Consider the following 18,819-nt stretch of genomic DNA (forward strand, 5'->3'; position numbering starts at 1 on the left):
CTCTTAGTACTCACATCAATGCCGCTTCCAATCCCCTTTTTCACGTCGTCTCAATTCGCTCTATTATAATCCGTTCACTTCTCAACCTTTAAGGTTCGCGATGTCTTCACAATCATACAATTCCAGCCTGAGGGAGAGAGAGAGAGAGAGAGTTAGACAGCCACCAGCAGCGCACCAAGACGGGCACGACACAGTGCTTCACACACACCAGAAAGAGCTCTCAGACCGTGAAATAACTTGGCCTTAAGTACTGCCTTGTCCAGCGTATCCTCCAATCACCAACCGCTGTCCCTAACTAGGCACAGGTGTATCGAATTCCCTGATTTTCCCTCTTACGGCGCTACCGGAAGTTCCGGTGTTCTGTTTTTCCGGTCCGGGCGGAAACACTTCCGGGCGGAACCAAACTTCCCGAATTTTGGTTCCGCCCCTAAAGATCGTCACCTTGTGACAAATACACAAAAGCACACTCAGAGTCATTGAAAAAGTGGCTTGATCTACAAAAAAGATTTGTAACTCAAAGTGCCAATGACCAAACCTACCAAAATCTCATGCAACTTGAAATTGAACAACGGAAAGCAGTTATACACAGAGTCATAGCCATTATCTGTCACCTGGCTGAACAAAATCAAGCCCTCAGGGGTATATCTAATGTACCATTTGATTATCGCAATGGGAATTTTCTGTCACTGGTTGAACTCATGGGTCAGTTTGATTCTGTGCTCAATGAACATTTGAAAATAATTAAAAACAAAGAGATGAAAGTACACTAAGTCCAACTATTCAAAATGAGATTATAAATTTGGTAGGAGAGAAAATCATTGAGGAAATAATGCGAAGAGTTAAACTGGCCAAGTACTACTCTGTCACAATGGACTGCACTCCAGACCTGTCACACAAGGAACAGCTGTCATTGGTGCTTAGAATAGTAAACCGTGAAACAGTCTGTTGGAGCAGCTATATCGGAGCATTTTGTTGTCTTTTTGATTTTAAGGTCACAACCAGAAGAGGGCTAACAGAGGCTTTAGTAGGCTTCCTTCAGCAACATGGGCTCAACATTTCTGACTGTCGCGGCCAACCATATAACAATGGTAGCAATATGATGGGCCACATACAAGGTGTGCAGGTCAGAATTTTGCAAATGAACAGCAAAGCTCTGTGTGCCCTGCAGCAGTTACACACTAAATCTTGTTGTTTCAGATGCAGCAAAGTCATCTGTTATGTTTATGTCCTTTTTTGGTTTGCTCCAATGTGTTCAGCTCTTCAGCGCAACGGTGGGCTGTTGTCAAGCAACATGTCACGCAGTTGACTTTAAAAATGTTGTCAACAACCAGGTGGGAAGTTTGAATAGACAGTGTTTAAGTGCTGCGTTACCACCTACCGGAGGTTTTGGGATACTGAAACATTGTCTGTCCATTGCCAAAAGTTTGCGCAGTGAAATGAACACATGACGTTTCCTTTTATGCACCATTATCTGGTACAATATTTTGTACCAATTCAGAAGGGAATGCGTTCTCCCTTTAGTAGACACTGCACTTAGAAGTCTCAACGACCGCTTCTCAAAAATAGAAGATGTGTATGCACTGTACTGTACAGTTTTCTATTTTACAAAGACAACATGAGGCAAGCTGTAAAAGAGAATAAACTGCAAGTGAAATGCAAAACCTTAGAGAAGATGCTTCATGACATTGAGGCAGAGGATTTAGATTTGGAGGTCAGATCAGCCATCCATACCTTTCCTGATCATGTCTCTACATGCCCACAAGACATGCTGAATTGCATTTAAACTGAGGACATGCTAGATTTGTACAGCAATCTCAGCATAGCACTATGTCTTCTTCTGATACTTCCTGTCGCTGTAGCTTCTGGAGAGAGAAGCTTTTCAGCTTTGAAACTAATAAAGTCTTACCTCAGAACATCCATTAGCCAAGAAAGACTGAGAGGACTGGCACTTTTACCTTGTTTTTGCATTATTGACAAAAATAAACATTAATCAAATTGTGCCATTCCCATCAACAAGGTCTCATTGAAGACAATGTGTCCTTTACTACACTCTAGTGGCCACTTTGTGTATTGTACTACAGAGTAATCCATGACTCTTAAAATGCACCAGAATACAAGAAATCCCATCTGAATTTAAAAAATTTTCCTGAGGGAGGACTTAATAAATCACTTCAGTCTTTTGCCTAGGGCCCCCAAATATCTTGAAATGGTAATACTCCTAAAACAATACATTTAGAGTTGAATGAATATGTCTATGGAAGCAACAATAACAATCCATTCAAATTTAATTTGCAAATGTGCTTTATTCATATCAGAAAGACATAGTGTAAGTAACTAAATTCGCTCATTCATCACCCAGTTCATCTGCCGCTTATTACTTGTATTTCGGGAGATAATTTATGAATTCACGTGCTGTAAATCTGACAGGACTCTCTGCACTGCAGCGTGAACAAACATGGCGGCGCCCATCTTATGTTACAGATCACAATCAAGATCATTTATAAAGGTTTTTAAATGACAAAACACTCATTTACACATATTTATGAATCAGAATAACAGATTGTTCATGACATGGTATGCAAGTTTGTGAATATTTTAAATTTAAAAAAAGGAAAAAGTACTGTATCTTGATGCATGCTTTTAAAGAGTTATTTCTCCCTCAGATTTAGTGTTGTCACGATACCAAAATTATTGTTTCGATACCGATACCTAGTCAAGAATTGCGATTTCGATACTTTTTTGATACTTTTCCTGAAAAGGGAATATACACTCTCAAATATCATTGAACTGTGCTTTATTAAACCGGGAAACATTCTAATCATATAACAAACTAACAAATGAACATATGAACAGCAGATATATTAAACATTTGAACAAAATCTGAAATAAAAATATAAAAAATTTATTAGAGCAATGACATTCAAGGTAAAAAAAAAATCTTGATTCTGACGAATTATTAAATAAAAAAACCTGATTATATTAAACAGTGTTTATGAATTTAGAACATTAAATGAGGGCTTGAGACGAAGAACCATATTTTCAATTTTTGAATAATACATTTTTTTTTAATTTGGACTGAATATTATATTACTTTTTTTTTTTTACTTGAAGATAGACAACAAAAGCTTCCCAATTCTAATGAGACTGGATTTTTTAGTATCAATCTTAAAAATAAAAAGTTAGAGTAATTTACATTTCTGGAATGTGGAAGAACAGTATATGTCCAGTTAATGTGGAATAACAGTATAAGTCCAATTAATCATATCAATTTAAACCACTGGAGATTTGATTCCTTTATCTTAGTTTTAATACAGTAACAGAACCTTAAAGAAAATATTAAGCATTTCTTTCTTTCAATTTTTTTTATTTTTTGCCAACGTAAATCACAGAACAAAAACGCGGACAATACGGTACGAACAATGAACAATACATAGGCCTACTTATAGTACAGAAAATAAACATCAGTACAAACAAACCGTACATACAATAAACAATAAATACAAACAATAAACAGTAATAATGGTAAACAATACATATTTACAATAGAGACATACATCATCTTCATTCCATGCTGGTTCTATATGCTAGTTTACCATATACGTCTTCCTTTTTTTGGTTCTAAATAAAATAAAATAAATACCTATATATTCCTATTATACAACATAAGATAAGACATACAAGATAAGCTACAACTACTTTTATGATTAATTTCACACAACATACACAATATATCCCACCTTTCCCTGCACATGACCTACACATACCAGGCTACTCTTCACATTCTAATGTCCCATAAAATGCTTGGGCCTCCGCTGGCATGTAGGCTAGCATTTTCATAAGGTCACGGTGCTTCTCCTTCTTGATGGGCAAAGGGTCCTCGTAAGCACGAGCATACGTGGTGGAGAACAAGGGAGCTGGAGGTGGTTGATTCTTCCTCTGTTTGGTGATCAGCCAATGCTTCCATCCCTCGTAGAGGCTGTGGCTCCCTTTTGTGTGGACACACCATGGATCAGTAGCTGAAATCATGATTCAACAAGAAATTCAATAATGATTCTTCCTTCACACACATATCAATCAATCAATCAATCACCTTTATTTATATAGTGCTTTAAACAAAATACATTGCGCCAAAGCACTGAACAACATTCATTTGGAAAACAGTGTCTCAATAATGCAAAATGATAGTTAAAGGCAGTTCATCATTGAATTCATTGATGTCATCTCTGTTCAGTTGAAATAGTGTCTGTTTTAATTTGCAATCAAGTCAACGATATCGCTGTAGATGAAGTGACCCCAACTAAGCAAGCCAGAGGCGACAGCGGCAAGGAACCGAAACTCCATCGGTGACAGAATGGAGAAAAAAACCTTGGGAGAAACCAGGCTCAGTTGGGGGGCCAGTTCTCCTCTGACCAGACGAAACCAGTAGTTCAATTCCAGGCTGCAGCAAAGTCAGATTGTGCAGAAGAATCATCTGTTTCCTGTGGTCTTGTCCTGGTGCTCCTCTGAGACAAGGTCTTTACAGGGGATCTGTATCTGGGGCTCTAGTTGTCCTGGTCTCCGCTGTCTTTCAGGGCAGTAGAGGTCCTTTCTAGGTGCTGATCCACCATCTGGTCTGGATACGTACTGGATCCGGGTGACTGCAGTGACCCTCTGATCTGGACACAGACTGGATCTGGTGGCCACGGTGACCTCGGAACAAGAGAGAAACAGACAAATATTAGCGTAGATGCCATTCTTCTAATGATGTAGAAAGTACGGTGTTATGTGAAGTGTTCCGGTTCCAGTTTACCTAATTAATGCAGCCTAAAAATCCTTTAACGGATTTGGATATTAAAAGCATATTAGTATGTTATGTGTATGCCAGGTTAAAGAGATGGGTCTTTAATCTAGATTTAAACTGCAAGAGTGTGTCTGCCTCCCGAACAATGTTAGGTAGGTTATTCCAGAGTTTAGGCGCCAAATAGGAAAAGGATCTGCCGCCCGCAGTTGATTTTGATATTCTAGGTATTATCAAATTGCCTGAGTTTTGAGAACGTAGCGGACGTAGAGGAGTATAATGTAAAAGGAGCTCATTCAAATACTGAGGTGCTAAACCATTCAGGGCTTTATAAGTAATAAGCAATATTTTAAAATCTATACGATGTTTGATAGGGAGCCAGTGCAGTGTGGACAGGACCGGGCTAATATGGTCATACTTCCTGGTTCTAGTAAGAACTCTTGCTGCTGCATTTTGGACTAGCTGTAGTTTGTTTACCAAGCGTGCAGAACAACCACCCAATAAAGCATTACAGTAGTCTAACCTTGAAGTCATAAATGCATGGATTAACATTTCTGCATTTGACATTGAGAGCATAGGCCGTAATTTAGATATATTTTTGAGATGGAAAAATGCAGTTTTACAAATGCTAGAAACGTGGCTTTCTAAGGAAAGATTGCGATCAAGTAGCACACCTAGGTTCCTAACTGATGACGAAGAATTGACAGAGCAACCATCAAGTCTTAGACAGTGTTCTAGGTTATTACAAGTAGAGTTTTTAGGCCCTATGATTAACACCTCTGTTTTTTCTGAATTTAGCAGTAAGAAATTACTCGTCATCCAATTTTTTATATCGACTATGCATTCCATTAGTTTTTCAAATTGGTGTGTTTCACCGGGCTGCGAGGAAATATAGAGCTGCGTATCATCAGCATAACAGTGAAAGCTAACACCATGTTTCCTGATGATGTCTCCCAAGGGTAACATATAAAGCGTGAAGAGTAGCGGCCCTAGAACTGAGCCTTGAGGTACTCCATACTGCACTTGTGATCGATATGATACATCTTCATTCACTGCTACGAACTGATGGCGGTCATATAAGTACGATTTAAACCATGCTAATGCACTTCCACTGATGCCAACAAAGTGTTCAAGTCTATGCAAAAGAATGTTGTGGTCAATTGTGTCAAACGCAGCACTAAGATCCAATAAAACTAATAGAGAGATACACCCACGATCAGATGATAAGAGCAGATCATTTGTAACTCTAAGGAGAGCAGTTTCAGTACTATGATACGGTCTAAATCCTGACTGGAAATCCTCACATATACCATTTTTCTCTAAGAAGGAATATAATTGTGAGGATACCACCTTTTCTAGTATCTTGGACAGAAAAGGGAGATTCGAGATTGGTCTATAATTAACTAGTTCTCTGGGGTCAAGTTGTGGCTTTTTTATGAGAGGCTTAATAACAGCCAGTTTGAAGGTTTTGGGGACATGTCCTAATAACAATGAGGAATTAATAATAGTCAGAAGAGGACCTATGACTTCTGGAAGCACCTCTTTTAAGAGCTTAGATGGTATAGGGTCTAACATACATGTTGTAAGTTTAGATGATTTAACAAGTTTATACAATTCTTCCTCTCCTATAGTAGAGAATGAGTGGAACTGTGCCTCAGGGGGTCTATAGTGCACTGTCTGATGCGAAACTGTAGCTGACGGCTGAATGGTTGCAATTTTATCTCTAATAGTATCGATTTTAGAAGTAAAGTAGTTCATAAAGTCATTACTGCTGTGGTGTTGGGAAATGTCAACACTTGTTGAGGCTTTATTTTTCGTTAATTTAGCCACTGTATTGAATAAATACCTGGGGTTATGTTTGTTTTCTTCTAAAAGAGAAGAAAAGTAATCAGATCTAGCAGTTTTTAATGCTTTTCGGTAGGATATGCTACTTTCCCGCCAAGCAATACGAAATACCTCTAGTTTTGTTTTCCTCCAGCTGCGCTCCATTTTTCGGGCTGCTCTCTTTAGGGTGCGAGTATGCTCATTATACCATGGTGTCAAACTGTTTTCCTTAACCTTTCTTAAGCGTAAAGGAGCAACTGTATTTAAAGTGCTAGAAAAGAGAGAGTCCATAGTTTCTGTTACATCATCAAGTTGTTCTGAGGTTTTGGATATGCTAAGGAATTCGGATACATCAGGAAGATAACTTAAAAAGCTGTCTTTTGTGGTAGAAGTGATGGTTCTTCGATACTTGTAACAAGAAGTAGAATTTACAATTTTGGCTATATGAAGTTTACACAGAACTAAATAATGATCTGAGATATCATCACTTGGCTGAATAATTTCAACACTATCAACATCAATTCCATGTGACAGTATTAAATCTAGAGTATGATTTCGACAATGAGTAGGTCCTGAAACGTGTTGTCTAACACCAATAGAGTTCAGAATGTCTATAAATGCTGATCCCAATACATCTTTTTCATTATCGACATGGATATTAAAATCACCAACTATTAAGACTTTATCTGCAGCCAGAACTAACTCGGATGTAAAATCACCAAACTCTTTAATAAAGTCTGTATGGTGCCCTGGTGGCCTGTATACAGTAGCCAGTACAAACATAACAGGGGATTTATCATTAACATTGGTTTCTTTGGATAATGTTATATGAAGCACCATTACTTCAAACGAGTTATACTTGAAGCCTGCCCTCTGAGAAATCCTGAAAACGTTATTATAAATTGAAGCAACACCTCCCCCTTTGCCTTTTAGACGCGGCTCGTGTTTATAACAATAATCTTGGGGGGTGGACTCATTTAAAATAATGTAATCATCAGGTTTATCCACATATCCCCAACACTGTTAATCTCAGAAAACCAGTTTAGTTTTAGTCTAGTTCTTTAGTTCTTTACCTGTCACTTTCAACCACATCATGGATGTGATTAGGAAGCCAGGTGGATGCTTTAATGTTGCATCAGGGAGCTGCCTGAAGTCCGCACATTTCATCTCAATTACTTTAAATGGATGCAGCTGCCTGGCTCCACGGATCATCTCGGCGACATCGCTGGGGGTGTGGAGTGTGGACACCTTACGCCTCTTGTCCAGCGTGGCAAATGAACGGTCACAGGGAAGGAAGGAGTGACCAGACACCATGAACTTCTGCTCTATCTGACTGAAGTACCCTCTAGATACGAGTAGGGCCATGAGGTTTAGGACTCGCCAGTTGTTGTTCTGCCCACAGCATCGGTCACTATAGATGATGAGCTTCCGTTCCTTTGCCTGGACTAGGGGAGCGAAAGATGTTTCTGCCCACTTCAAAAGACAGCTTGCCACCTTGATGGAACCTCTGTGAGCGATGCCCTCATGCCAGAGGCACATTGTAGGAGGTTTGTCAGTGCCCATCTCCTGGATACAGAGGTTGTAGTTGGCCAGCTGCCGTTGATAGTACACGTTGGAGTGTGTCAGGTTTGGCGTGTACACTACCCCCTGCATGTCGATACAAATGACATGGCAGTCATCATTGGCTTTGGCCCACTCTGTGTCAGCCTGCAACTGGGTGTATGCTTTTTCGGCTTTCCGGTGGTGAAGCTCACTCTTGGCTGTGATCTTCAACCTTTCTCCATCTGTTGTAGTAGCTACTAATTTTGAGAACAGGGCGTCACATTTTGCACAAGTATCACTTCTTGGCTGCCCAAAACTGAGGTTTTGCTGCTTGAAGATGTCCCTATAGAGCCAGAACTTTGCAGTGGATGCTGGATTGTTTTCCTTGTACAGGCGGAACATGCGGAGCAGGTTTAAATCAGGGCTCAGGTACTCCCTCTCCACATCTCCCTTCATCCGTGAGTAGTGGTTCGGTTTGCGTGGGAAGCTCAGGATGTGCTCTCTTATCCCCTCTCTCACTGCAGGATGAATGCTATGAGGCCTAAAAAATAAACAACACAACTCATGAACAAGGGAAATATAATAAACTATGCTGGTCTGTTTTGCACAATTGCATTGTTTCTGTGACAATAAAATTTAATATAATTGTAAACTTTTCTCTAAACTATAGGATTTTGTTTTTCACAAACAATCATTAATGGGATTCTCAGGATTTAGCATTAAGCTTTGTATTAGTAGAAAACCAGTAGTATTTTCGAATTACCATGCTTTCCTCCCTCATATCCCCCTGAGATGAGAGATTTATGTATTTTTTGTCTGGAAAAAATCCTCATATGACGCAAATATTGTCATTGTTTACATGCACACATTTTGTTTCAATCTAACTGAATTCATTCTGATTGGTGAATCTGAATGTAGTGTTTACATGAACGCTAAACATGTGATCGATTGATGTGTGCGTTTTAGCATTGCTAAGAAAATTCCTGCTCCTCCGTGAGAGATACGAGACCGGTGCGTCTCACAGGTGTCGCTCATCAGTAATCACGCCACCGGCCTTGCGCCGTTCTCCCGCGGCCCTCAGTCTCGTCCTGCTTGCCACAGTAAACACAATGAATGGCAACTGTAGAATGCAAAAGCCTAATCCCGGACATTTTGGCCGATCTCGAAATCCCGGGATCATACATTACATTTGCATAGCACTTTACCTCTGATATCGATCTCAAAGTGCAAAAATATGTTTCCTGACTGGGCAACAACAGTGAGCTGAATCCTAACCATTACAGTTTGTGCATGCTGGCGTTATAGGGTGGCAAGGCACCCGACGCCCTATAATGCCAGCGTCAAGTGCACCATTAGATCAGGGAATGTTGTAGGGCAACTGATGCTGACATTGGTGCAGCTTTAAAAACTAATAGGACGAGAGCATGAGGTCCTTCCAGGATTTTTTTTTTTTTTTTTTACCTGTTCTTATGTTTTCCTCTGAAGTCCTCTAATGGAGACCCTACTACCTGCTCTGTTCCCTCAGACTGACTGCCTAACTTTTCTTGAATAACCTTTTCAAAGATAAGTAACTTTAAATAAATATGTTATGGACAATGTATCTAATTAAAATCATGCATGTAATAAAAAGTTAACAAACGGAAAAAGCTAGGCTGTTTAAAACTTGCCTGTAGGCGACTGTTGGTCAGTTGAAAGACTGACATAAATGTGAGCTTACAAACAGCAAGTCTTTGACCTCCTTGTTGCACATGGTACTTGAAGGTGTACTTCCTCTTAGTATTCTCAGTGTTGGGCCCACGTGGTTGTCTGCGACTCACCTTGTGCTAGAAGTAAAAAGACATATTGGGATGATCAGTGATCAGGCACATGTGCAGTCTTAGTGAATTGAAGGCATACAGTAGTATTCAATTCACTGGTTATTTTATGGGCCTACATTGTAATGCATTGCATACTGTTGACATGATATGGTCATGAATTGCTTAAGTTAGCATACCTGCTCCAAACCAGAGAGAATGATAGCCTGCTGCCTCTCATAAGAGACAGCATAAAACTCTGTGAAGAGCTGGAGTTTTCTTTGGTCTGTTAGCCTTGAACACTGCCTGGGACATGTCTCCTTGCACGCCTTTCCCTTAACAGAAACAGTCACATTAGCGTTTTTGTTTTTTTGAGCTATAAAACACTAGAGCTATTAGCAGCTATTAAGGTTACTAGCTAGAATGTATAACAGCTTACACAATCAATGCATTTTTTTTATTATTACCTTTTTTTCATTTATTTTTATTATTTATTAAATAACAAGTAACAAACATAGCATAGCATACAATATTACAAAAACAAAGTGTTACATTAAATGGTAACAGGGATCCAAAAATTATATCAAAATATTTTAAACACGTCAATGACTTTTTTTTCTATCTTTTTTTTTTTTTTAACCAATTTCAGTGAAGACATAAAGCAGTCAAATTCTACTCTAAACATCTTAAAGATTGGGGATGAATTTACATATGTTTGTTTATGTATATAAAATTCTGCCAGCAGTGCTTATAACAAAATCAATGAATGGTATAAAAAAAAAAAAAGCCTAACATTACTGTAGACGCAGCTGGGCTGGTGTTACAGACGCACCTAAAGCGTTTCGATTCATTTCTCCGTGATTATGAGGAGTAGAGAGACATGTTTAAAACGTCCCCTGAATCCTAATTTTCTCAGCTTTCATACGACATGACTTGAACCTTTAAAAAGAGTGAGCTATATGAATGAACTGTAGTAGACGATGACCCTCTGTCTGTAACCGCTAACTTTATGTAGATACTTTGTATACGGTTTTTCACTCACCTCTTTTGGTGGACTTTTTCCTCGTTTTTGCTCTCCTCTCCGGTTCACATATGGTTTCCCAGCATCCCTCAGAGACTTCCTTGCCCTGTCCTTCCATTCATTCATGTTCGCTCTCCTTTTTTTGCCGACGTTTTGTCTATTAATGTCCGCAGCGGACATGAAAGCAACCGGCGTCTACATTTTTCGTTACTGGACATAAACGGTTTTTCCGCGTGAGACTATTTTAAAATTTTAAATTCAGAGTTTTGGTCGCGCAAACACCACCCAAAGTGATTCTGTATACAAAGTGGCACACATACATTGAAGTCACATGGTTATCTCAATTTTTGTTTTTTTGGACTTATACGGTTGTTCGTCGCATGAATACAAATATCAAAATATAAATAATATAAATTAGAGCAATGGCATTTAAGGTAAAAAATTTATACAAACTGGCACTTGATCCAGACAGATGAATTCTGCTACTGCCCTGTTAAGACGTTTTACCTCCTTGGACTCCCTGGGGTACTTGTTGTACTGCTCAAACATAGCTTGGAGGGTTGGCTGCTGGGTTTGAGGAGTTGCTCTTTCGGAGCCTGTGGCTGCAGACTTATGTAGCTGAAGAAAATGGAAATATTTGAAATATGATGGTGATAGATTTGTCATAACAGAGATGCAGTGGTTATAGTGATAACTGCTAACATTCACTTAACAATAGCATTACCATAATTAATAGGAAATATTGAGTTAACCTAATGTTATTCAAGCTGTAATGTATGGATTGATATAGGCAAATGTTTCCTGTACTTCAATGTCTGATTTCTTTGATGGTTAACTTTATACTGGAGTTCATAATTTCTTACAAGGCGTTTCACAAATACACCTACTTTGCGTAGGTCTCTGCTCTTTAAATGCTGTAATAACCTAATATAAATAAATCACTGACAAACATGCACATGCTCTGATTATAATCATATAGCCTATAGATAATTTTAGCTGATGTTTTGTATGCTTTATTTCAGCAGCTTGCAAATTATTAACGTTATCTATGAAAGTTTTCAGATATGTTGAATGAGCCGTATGCAGGCTATTGGTTAGCCATGAGGATAATGTCTATAATTAGCCTACTAAGTTACTTCTCTAGATAGCCTCGTCAAACTACGGTGTGCAAAATAGTGACTTGTCACAAAATAAACCATAACCTTCTCATTATACTTATTTTAAGGGTATGAAAGTGATCGTGTTATCTTTCACATACTAATCTGTCGGTCTTTAAACTCCTTGTACAACTCAGCGTGCTTGTCAGCCAAGTGTTTCGCCAGGTTCGAGGTGTTGGCTCCATTTGTTTGTAGCACTGACGACAAACAGGTCTCGACTTATCGGTAGCTTTGCCCTCACTGTCAGCAAGGTAGGGAAAGTACTTCCATATTTCACTCCTCGCGTCATCTTTCCACAAGTCGTGGACCGGCGGCCACAGTTTTACTTGTGCTCGCACATGCAGCCATCTCGCTGTAGTGTTTGTCACCTGACAGCTGCAGCTTCTTCGCTGCGTGCATGAGAAGAAAAAACACAGATGTCCACAGGGAGGCACTGGAAGCGTGCGTTGCACACACCAACATGAAATACGTCTCTTAAAAATCTGGAACGCGGTTATTCTTTGAAGTATCGATACTAATAAATTTAGGAATCGTGACATTTTTAATTTCAGAGAATCGCTATACTTTTGAAGTATCGGTGCACCATGCAACACTGCTCAGATTATAATTTTGTCATCATTTACTCACACTCATTCTCACTCTCGTGTCTTTCCAAAATCTTGCTTACTTCAGTAGAATCTGTGGAACAACATTTTGGTATTAAAACAGATTCAGTTCCCATTTACTTGTATTTGTGCTGACCAAATGTTTAATTCAAGTCAACAGGAACTGAAACTCTTTTGTTACTGACATTCTCCAAAATATATTTTTGTAGTATTATGAAGTAATAAAATATATAAAGAGTTTGGTTCCAAAACACTATAAATCCATTTTGATGAGAAAAAATGTGTTTTTTTTTTTACCAAGGAAGTGGCAAGATGAAAACCATTATTTTCTGTTTCAAACTTTCACACTGATGAGCTACACAATATTGCGTTTATAATTGAATGCAATTCATCTATTGAAGGCGATGTTTTGTATCTTGTTGGTGAGATTTACTGATGACATGCAAATGAAAATCACATGCGATTTATAGTATCTGATCACACCGATCAGATACTATACTGAACTCTGGGGCCTGGGCCAACACCCTTCTCCTCATCCCTAGTTTCCTCTTCTGGATCGGGGGGAAAAGGCGTGGTCTGAGCCAACACTGGTGCAAACTCTGGGGCCTTATCTGATACGTTCGAGGAGTGTGCACTGGAGGGTGCTCTGGAAGGCATTTACAAGGAGTGGACACTCTAAGGCACATTCGAGGAGCGGGCACTGGGGCTGTACCGCTTGCAACTTGAACCGCTGGCAGGCTTGCCACAATAATGTTCGTTGGGCTTGCCATATTAACCACTTTGCTGTCAAAGATCGTCAATGGCCCCAGGTTATTATTGTTTCATTTTCACAGCACGTTAAACGTAACTCTGTTACTTGATCTGGAGAAACTGTACATCAGTTGAAAGTTTAAAGACTCTAGCTTTGATATTTGACCAATGTTTTGATAAAACATTGTTGCAGTGACAGCTATTTAGTAAATTATGTCAGGAGAACAAAATAACAAATATGTATGAGTCATATTTAGAATAGAAATTCACCAAGCATTCATATTAATTCACGTCTGCAGCGGTTTATTTGTGTTCACATAGATTCACTGAACAGCGTCAAATAAGGTTTATAGTTAAAAGTTGCATATATACAGAGATATATGGATATATTTACCAATGTTTACTTTGTATTTCTTCAGATAGTCATAATTTCTATTCATTTTCCACAGATTTATGCGATCTGATGAAAATGATCCGCTCCCAGCTCTGTCTCTGTGTTGATACTATTCTGTGTGCATGCTTCCGCTGACAGGGACCTGTTTCGTCCGTGTCTTGTCCATCATAACTGTGCATCATATTTCGCCCCTCTAATCCTGTGATGCGTTTCCTGTACACTTCCATGTTGATATCTGACCACAAAAACACAGAGAAACCTCTTTACCCACGAAATATCAAAAGAATAAACACACGATTACGTTAGTAAATGGTTGGTATGTGATTTTCTTGAGATTTGGGGCATGTGTAGAGAATGTATAAGAATATTGAAAATGTACATCTGAAATGCTAACTTGTCCAGTGATGTAAAAGGCTATACACAGCATATTTTACAACAGTAAATGACCAAATTCCACATATGATCACAAAAGGAAGTTTTTACAAACACTCTATCAGGGTTTAAAGTGAGTTTTGAGTAAAAGTGTACTAATAATTTCATAAACTGTCTTATGTAGCTTGATGCTAACGTTAGCTCTAATGCAGCTACATAACAGGTGCAGTACTTCTTCATAATGGATTTTGTCATAATTCACGTTAAGGTCATAAAAAAATGTTTTGTAGTATTTTAATAGTAAGGCTTTTGATAATAGTGGGCTAAATGAATACGGATATTAAAGCAATGTGGCTTGGTAAACCCAAAAACACCAAAACAAAGGCTAATAATGGATGAATAAATACAAAAAGATAATGATAGAAGGGGGGTGACAAGTAAGGGCTTAATGTTCGTCGGGCTTGCCAATGGCCAGGACCCAATGGCCAGGTATGTGGAGGATCTCAACATCCCAGATAGCAAAATTGTTCCGGGCCTTTTATGGCCCAAACACTGTTCTTAGTTTTGGCAATCATACCGCCAGGAATGCAGGGCCAAAACTGGCCCAAAGAGTTTTGCCAAAAGCACACCAGAAAAATGCCAATGCTTTACCAGACGAGAGCCAGAAGACCCGAAATTGGCCCATATTGATGCCATAATGTTGCCATTGAAAAGCCAGATGTCTCCCGAGCACAGGCCACAACTCTGCCAGATTATATTAAAACAACTAATTTGGCCCATATTCAATTTCTGCGCCCAACACCAACCATGCAATTCAAAGAGAAATCAAACCAGGAAACCATAACTGCTGAAAATTTGTGTTTATTTTCAAGTCAGCATAAACATATGACCTAAATAGGTAAACATTTACAATTATGATTTTTTTATACATATAAAATGAGAAAATAAAATGTAAAAGCATTATAAAACAAAGCTTGGTTTTAGAAAAATCACACTTAATTTCATGTAAACCATGAAATATCATGAATGAAACCAAGAAACTTATGAACGGTAACGTTAAAGAGTTAGTTCACCCAATAATCAAAATTATGTAACTAATAACTCGCCCTCATGTCATTCCAAACCCATGAGACCTCCTTTTATCTTCAGAACCCAGTTTAAGATATTTTAGATTTAGTCCGAGCGCTCTCAGTCCCTCCATTGAAGCTGTGTGTATGGTCTACTGTCCATGTCCAGAAAGGTAAGAAAAACATCATCAAAGTAGTCCATGTGACATCAGAGGGTCAGTTATAATATTTTAAAGCATCGAAAATACATTTTGGTCCAAAAATAGCAAAAACTACAACTTTATTCAGCATTGTCTTCTCTTCTGTGTCTGTGTGAGAGAGTTCAAAACACTCGGCTCGGTGTTCATCTTCAGTTCTCTCTTCACAGCAGTTCAGTCAGTGTACTGTTTGAGTAAATGAATTACTCCGGGATATTGGTTTGTTTGAACTCAGAGGGAGTGTCAGCCACATTAAACAAGTTAACAGCTTAAGTCATTTATTAATTAATGCTTATTGGAGATGCGAACCATTTAAAACGATTCAGTTCGATTTGGTGAACTGAATGATTAGTTTGTGAACCGGATATCCAGCTGCTTTGATTTGAACTCTCTCTCACACATCAGACACGGAAGAGAAGACAATGCTGAATAAAGTCATAGTTTTTGCTATTTTTGGACCAAAATGTATTTTCGATGCTCCAACCATTGCTCCACCTCCTGGTTCGTAGCTTCTCTGCAACCAGGATTTCTCTGAATGGCTTCAAGAAACAAACAATTAAAAGATATCATGGCAGGTTCCAGAGTTTAAATATAAAACTTTTTAAAGACAAAGTAAAGACAGGCAATGACATTTAAACTTAAATTTAATTTAGGCCTTAACTTTAGTTAAGTCCCATTCTTTTGTTGACTTTGTGTGACAGACTTAAGGGAAAGTGATAGCATAATTTGTTCATACAGTTTCTTTACCACTATGGAGTTAAACAGACCCAGACCTTACAAAAGAGAGATATACATAGCCTGACAAGCCAGACTATATCATAATGTGTAGTCCGACCACGAACGATAGACTAACACCCCTTTCACACGTACATGGTTATTCTGAAAAACAAAGACATTTCTCTGCATTTATGTCCTATGTTAGCATACAAACAAAGATTTGCCTCTATAAACGGTGGCCATTTAACTGGAGGCGGCCAAGAGCCTTTATTCACCCTGTATTGAGGGGTGGCAGCTCATCGAAGTGACTAGGAAGCTGGTAAATGAACCTAAAAATGTTGCCTGGTACATCTAATCAACACTTTTACCTGTGACAACATTCTTGACTTATAGGCCCTGAAATGATGTTTTGCCATGGAGGCCTGTCCAATTTATTTTGCAGGCCAAGTCGTTCTAAAGCATCATCTTCATGACCCTCCACACAGTGTCCTTGAGGGTCACGCCCCCAGCAAGGCCCAGTGTCAGCACCTGAAAAACAAAACAAAAAACTAAATGTTTTGCAAATATGAATGTTCATTGCGGAGAAAGCAAAAAAAATAAAAATAAAAAGTTCAGAAAAAAAACTGGTCCAACTACTAATGATAAAAGTAATTAATACCAAGCCCTTCTCGTCTCTGGCTTTGTTTTAATTTCACAGTCCAGCGACAATAGAACCTCAGCATCCCTCAACGCCAGGAAACTTCCATCCATGTGGTGTAGGTGTAGAAGAGAGATCCTGAACAATCCGCAGCAAATTTCTTTGCATATCACACATCACCTCCTTCTTGGCAATGATCTCTCGTAGTAATGCTGAAACCAGAACATTTTAAAAACGGTTCATTCCTTGCCAGCTGTAACATAGAAAAGTATTTTAAATGGAAATAGAGAATAAGGTCTCACCAGAGTGCAGGTCCATCTCAGAAGCAGCATTAGGGACGAGATGGAATGGCTCAGGAGTTTCATGGTGGCGAGATGGCTGAGGGGGGAAGATGGTAGGATCTCAGGAGGTCCAAGGGCGTGAAACGGCTGCAGAGAGGCAAGGTTGACTAGCTGGCGGAGAGATTTCATCTCATGAGGAAATGGCATCACGCAACAGTAACGGCAGATGTGGAATGGAGGGCACCTTAGGGAGGACTGGTTTGCGCTTCACAAACTCCTCATCAGACTCCTCCTGACTCGAGAGGAAGTGCTGGTTTGGTCTTTGAAGAGAGAAAACCAAAATTATTTAAAACCCTACAGCCGTATAAGACCCGTTTACACTGCCTACTCTGAAGAGACCCATCTATGAATAAAACTCGATAAAACTAAGGTTTTGAAGTAAATTAAATCCTACAATTACGGTTTCTCATCAATTACCCCACATACTATTTTTTCAGTGATACTTCTAACAGAAATTTGGCAACTTAAATGCTTAAATCTTTTTAAATGCCTTAGTTTAAAGACTAACGCTATGTAGATAAACTGAGCAAAATCTGAGTGCAACACACATTATCCTGGATTCAGCAGATTTGCGACATACCTGGTTTATCTTTTTGCTGGCCTCCCCTCCTCTGCTTCTGACTGGAGGTCTGGGTCATCTTCTGCCCGGCGAAGTTTCAACCTTGCCTCACTAAAGCTATCTGTCAAGAATGGGAACAAAGTGAAAAACAAAGCTTTACACAAACCGTTATTGGTGTTGTGAGATAATATCATGATTGTAATATATTAAATAATTTGGTTCTTGTAATGTCTGCATCCCAGTGTCAACTTTACATTACAAAAAAACAAATAAATACACTTAATGACACCAGTCATAAACATAAGTGTCATTAAAGTTCATGATGTGCGCCATGCTAATAAGGCTCACTCTTATGTAGACACTTTAAAATCAAGTGTTAACGTTACCAGGGTACAAGAAGGCTGTGGTACATTGATTTTCAACATTTTAGTAAACTGAATTTTATTAGAATTAGTTACAACACCTGGTAAGCTACATTTTTTATTATTGCTTGAAACTAATTTCAGCATTTCAGTTAAATTCTTGTGAATTTGGATAAATATTAGGTACACAAGATAGACATTAATTTTTCTCAAGAAAAAAAAACTGGTAGTATTAAAAATAATTCAAATTAAATATAATGGGTTTTTATTATAATAACAACATTATCTAATGATAAAAGTAAAAAAATATAATAAATGTGTAATATAATAGGCTACACATATTTAGCTAAATACTCTATAGCTCTTTTTTTCTAGCCAACTAACGTGCTATGGCCTATATTATGGTCATTAAATTGCTTCCTGAGGTAGGCTAAATTTTATTGACCCTTTCCATAAAATTGACAGAATCTGAGATTTTTTTTTTTATATCATAAGTAAGCTGCTTGGTCTAGTCTGTCGGTCTCCATGTCCTCTTTGCTTCGCGATTTTTCAGTGCGTGAGAAAATGGATCTGGCCTATCCATACGCCATATGCAATTTTCTCATCATATTCATGTCATCTAAAACTGCCATGACAATCTGCCTGGAGCTCATGAGGGCACTTTAACGTTAGGGCGCGAAAAGAAAAAAAATCTACTTAGCAGA

The 18,819-nt window shown here is 38.6% G+C and overlaps 1 long non-coding RNA gene across 1 annotated transcript; it reads right to left on the minus strand.

Annotated features, from left to right (window-relative positions):
* Nucleotides 1-15,976: 15,976 nt before the first annotated feature.
* Nucleotides 15,977-18,271, minus strand: LOC113039844 (uncharacterized). The gene is made up of 5 exons (XR_003275087.1): nucleotides 17,775-18,271; nucleotides 17,156-17,454; nucleotides 16,875-17,065; nucleotides 16,585-16,744; nucleotides 15,977-16,038 (listed from the first exon to the last, which is right to left on the minus strand). It is a non-coding gene; the product is annotated as an uncharacterized LOC113039844 (long non-coding RNA).
* Nucleotides 18,272-18,819: the final 548 nt, after the last annotated feature.

This window comes from Carassius auratus, chromosome 22, assembly GCF_003368295.1.
Source record: "Carassius auratus strain Wakin chromosome 22, ASM336829v1, whole genome shotgun sequence".
Classification (NCBI taxonomy): Eukaryota; Metazoa; Chordata; class Actinopteri; order Cypriniformes; family Cyprinidae; genus Carassius; species Carassius auratus.